The sequence below is a fragment of the Nicotiana tabacum genome, chromosome 20, assembly GCF_000715075.1.
Source record: "Nicotiana tabacum cultivar K326 chromosome 20, ASM71507v2, whole genome shotgun sequence".
In the NCBI taxonomy this organism is placed as follows: domain Eukaryota; kingdom Viridiplantae; phylum Streptophyta; class Magnoliopsida; order Solanales; family Solanaceae; genus Nicotiana; species Nicotiana tabacum.
Genome location: NC_134099.1, coordinates 60,278,699 through 60,283,832, shown reverse-complemented (window position 1 = coordinate 60,283,832; position 5,134 = coordinate 60,278,699).

Sequence of the window (5,134 nt, the reverse complement as noted above, 5' to 3'; positions counted from 1 at the left end):
TCAAATTTTCGATTTCTTCTTTTAAATCATCAAAAGAAGTATCTCGACTAGGAGTACTGGACTTTTGAAGTCTTCTATTTATTTCAGATAAAGAATATGGTGCAAAGTGTTCAAATTCGTTTTTGTATTTTTCAACAGTTTTTGAACTACTAGAACTTGAACTAGCAGCTAAAGTAATAATTTTTTCACGAAGTTTTTCATCAGTAACTTCTTTTAAAAGTTCTATTACATTGTCAGATGTAATAGTTTTTATATTAAGATCATCAAATTGTGATTTCAATTTATAAAATTCGTCACTATCACAAGCACAAATATCACCTTTGCAAGCAGTGCAAGCAGTATCAACATTTTTATTATTATCAGAAAAATCAATTAACTCAACTTCAGCTTCAGATTCAGTCTCTGAGTAATAGTCAGATTCTGATCCCGAAGTGTATAACAAGCCATAAACCTTATCGTGTAACTCATCATCGAGTTCTAAGGTTTTTAGCTTTTGAAGCTTGCAGTTTGGAGAAATATGACCAAACTTTCCACACTTATAACACTTAATATCAGCGAGATCACGTTTGGATCTATTCTTCGCAAATCGAGTAGATTTCCTGTTCGCTTTTCTAGTATCACGTTCTTCCTTAGGCCTATATCTAGACCTCTTTTTCTTATATGGGCTATCCGGGTTAGGGTACCTATGATATTTGGTTTTCTTCTTCCTATTTTGAGTGGAAGTTCCGGGTAAACCAAACTGGGTACAAAAGTCACCTACTTGGGACCTTTCTTTAAGCTTATCTATCTTAAGCTGTCTAGAAAGTCTTAGCTCATTACATAATTTAAGACCTTCTTCTGTACAAACACCTATAAGCTTACCATAGGTATAATTATTATACAGAATCTCTCCGCAACTACCCTTTAACACATTCCTTACTCTTTCAGCAAATAAGGAAGGGAGGCCGTCTATAAACTTGGCTTTCTAGTGCTCATATCTATTCTCGGGTAGTTCCATAACTCTACTCATAAAAGTATCTTTATACCATCTAAACTCACTAAGGGTCTTACATCTAAGTCCATTAAGTAAAGTTCGGACGGTCTGATGGTTTGAGGTAAATCTACCGTTGAAATGCTCTAAAATTGTAAGGATAAGAGTATAAACTGCATCTTCTCTACCCACTACCAGAGCCATACCTATGTTATCAACACCTTCGTCGGTTGCCGTAGCATTTATAACGAACGCCTTTTCCTCTACAGATAAATGATTATCCCACCAGCCACGAAGTTGGCCAGTAAAACCTGCAATAATCATTTTGCAAATAGTTCTATCTGTATTTTTAACACTTTTACAGATAGTCGAATACATGAGCATTCTGTGTACGAGAATGGTTAATTGTCTATCAGTTAGACCATCAAGATTCCATTCATAAATTTCGGAACCGTTATAAGACGTATTAGTCTGATTCCAATCTCGTTCCTCAATCAACACATCTTGAGGAGTAGGACGAGGATAATAATAGGTCTGCATTCTCGGTTTATCAGCATACCTATGATTTTGTTTAACAATCCCTTTGAGTTTATTAAACTCTGACCAAGTCTCAGTTTTATAATCAGAAACGGTCTCCATTTTATCAGCAAAATTTTTTGATAAATCAATAGGTCTAATATTTAAACCAGAAAGCTTTTTATCTAAAAGCTGAGCTAAGTCATCAAGAGATTTAAATTTAAAATCCTGAATCTCAGGAGGTCTTTGAATATGGGTAAGAATGTTTTGATCAACTGTTTTACTTCCTGAAGTGGAGGCAATATCAGTTGGTCCTTTCTTAGTACCCATTTTTTTTATTAAAATAGTCAAATCATCAAGTTTTTTATCAAGAGAACCAATATGTTCTCCTAAAATTTTAACATATAAACCCAAATAATTGTTTTGAGAAATCAATTTATTAATTTCTGCAATACTAATAGCTGCCACATTATCATCAATAAATTTTTGAAAGGCAGTGAAAGTAATACCAGTATTATTAGGTAGAATAAAGGGAGCCTGAGGCGGATAAATTGCTTTAGTAATATTACCACTCCCGTCTTTATAAGATCTTTCTAATATATTTATATAAAGAGGTAAATAAGTTGTTATAAACCAAGGAACAAAATACATAATTTGATTATGTAAGGCACAAGTTTCATAAAATTCTTGAGATATATTACTCAAATCCTCTTTACTATAAGTATCAAAAAACCATGTTTTAATCACTTGTCCTAGCTAATGATTGCAAGGGATTAGTTCCAAGCAAATATTCCTAGTTATATTAGCAACAAATAGCATATTTTTCTAGCTAAAATTTAGCTAAGAGCATATTAGCTACGGAATTTAGCTAAGGTCATTTTCCTAGATAAAGCGACATTAGCTAGGAATCTCGGTAAGTTAGCTAGGATTTTGGTTTCTAGCTAATTATTTGTTCTCTTGTAGTGTTCTATTCTACACCAGATTGGATTTGTTGACTCAACACTGCTATTATTGAGGGATTTGTCATTCTATTAGAGTTGAGCTTGTTCATGATCTTATATGTTTTATGTGTTACTCTACTATGCTGCAAAGGGTTGTAAGACTGTTGACTATTTACACACATGATGCGTTCTGTTTGGGCCTTGTGTCAAAATTCAAATGATATGGTTCTTGGGATGTTGAATGGTTAATTGTGCCTTGGTTATGGTCTTCCAAGTTGAGGCATGTTGTTCTATCCATTCCTCCATGATTATGGCCATGCACTTCGTGTGTTTATATTGTTGATTTGCATATGGTTGTTGATTTTAAATATTATGGCACGAGGTATTTTATGTGGACCGGTGTTTATATTGGGTCATGCACTGTGGCGGAGTTAGGTTGGGACATGATCCTTTGTGTTAGATTTATGTGTCTTAGTTCTACTATGTGTGATGGATTTATAGCATAGCGCTTGTGGTGGTATCTGTTGAGCTTGTGGGAAGGTTTTTCTCATTTGTTTCTCTTTCTATCACTTGGTACATTCGAGTTGTTACCTATTTGGTGCACGAATTGCACGGTAAGTGGTTAGAGGTGGTATTGGTATGGCATATCGGTCGGGCAGCTTGTATTGGATGAGATCAGGTTATTGGACCTGGAATGAGTGCTATCGAATTTGATTACGGTATGTTTGAAAGAATAATGTCGCTAATCATCTTGGAAATTGGCTATGGTTCTTGGCGGATGAGAGAGCTCCATGACTTATTGAACTGATGAGTGGTTATGAGTTTCTGCGTGTTTTTTTCAATTGGCAGCATACGAAGGGTTAGAACAAGGTTTTATTTGATATGAGATTTATTACCAGTACCAGGTTTGTTTTTGAGTAGCTATTATGGGCGAAAATTATTGCTACGAGTATCTAAGTAATGAAGTATGTCATGTGATTACACATTGGGTGATGGTTATGGCTTGATATAACTTGCTCAGACTTATACAGTGTGTAGATGTGGGAATCGAGTCTTGTAATGGATATTGGAAATTAGGTTCTAAGGTTTATAGACTAAGGTTGAACTAAAGATCTTTAGTTAGGTTGTGATGTTAGGCTTATATGGATCGGGGTGATGTGGGATCACCCATGGGTATGTGTGTGGTGAATTTATACAATGATTCGATGGCTTTGGATCGACTCTTAGCATGTTTGAGGATGAACATATGTTTAAGTTGGGGAGAATGTAACGACCTGACCGGTCATTTTGATAATTTGCATTCCATTCGATGGTTCGATAACATGAGTAGCTTCGTATGAAGTATCATGACTTGCGTGTATCGCCAGTTTTGATTTTCGGGTGATCCAAAATTTATTTGGAAGAATGATTATCATTTTAGAAGCCTTAAGTTGGAAAAGTTGACCAAGTTTGACTTTTGTGTATTTGACATCGAATCATAGTTTGATGGTCCTGTTAGGTATGGATGGTGATTTTGGACTTAGACGTATGCTCGGATTTGCATTTGGTTGTTCCTAGAAGGTTTCGACACTAATTGGCGAAAATTGGCAATTTGAGGCTTTTGAAAGTTTATAAGTTTGACTGGGAGTTTACATTGATGATATTAGGTTTGGATTGTGGTTTTGGGAGTTGGAATAGTTTTTTAATGTTATTTGGAACTCGTGTACAAAATTTGAGGTCATTACGAGTTGATTTGATATGGTTCGGCACGAGTTTTGGAAGTTGAAAGTTCTAAAGTCCATTAAGTTCAATTTGAGGTATGATTCGTGGTTTTGATGTTTTTATATGAGATTTGAGGACATGAGTAGGCCCGTGTTATGTTTTGGGACTTTTCAGTATGTTCAGACAGGGACCCGAGGGGCTCGGGTGAGTTTCAAATGGGTTTCAGAACATTTTGGCCTTGTTAGTACTGCAAATTTCTATTGTTTCAGTTCTTCTTCGTGATCGCAAAGATAAGCTCGTGATATCGAAGAGTATTATGGGATATGAGTATCTTTCTTTATTGCATTCATGTATCTTTGTGAGGTTGGTCATCGCGGTTGCATTGTATTACCACGTTTGTGTAGAGCTGAGCTGGGAGCGGGAGATGGAGAGGATATATTCCTTCGCGTTCGCAAGGTTCCAGGCTGCATTTGTGATAGGTTATCAGAGCAGTGCACCGCGTTCGCGTGGTAGGTGTCGCGAACGCGTAGAGTAATTTTGGAGCTGTGACTTTTGTGCTTCGCAATCGCGAATGAGTTCTCGTGATCGCGAATGTTACCCCTGTAGCAGTGTATAAACTACTATATTTCGAAGGTCTTGGTCATTTTATCATATTTTGAGCTATGAAGCTTGGATTTAAGCTATTTTGGAGGTGATTTTCAGAATATGGATTAGGATAAGTATTTTGTACTCGATTTTGATTATATTCCGTAATTCCATCTTCGATTTTGGCATTTTATTGATGATTTCAAGGAGAAATTGGGGAGTTTTTCTAAAATTTCCTAAATTGAATATTTGACAATTGAACATCAATTCAGAATTGGATTAGAGTGAAATTAATATGGTTGGGTTCGTATTTGTAATGACCCGGCCAACCGTTTTGAGTATTGTAGTCTCATTCCCCCATTTATTACTTATTATGTGTTCATTTGTTGTTATATGACTTGCCAGGGTGGTTGGTTTAGTT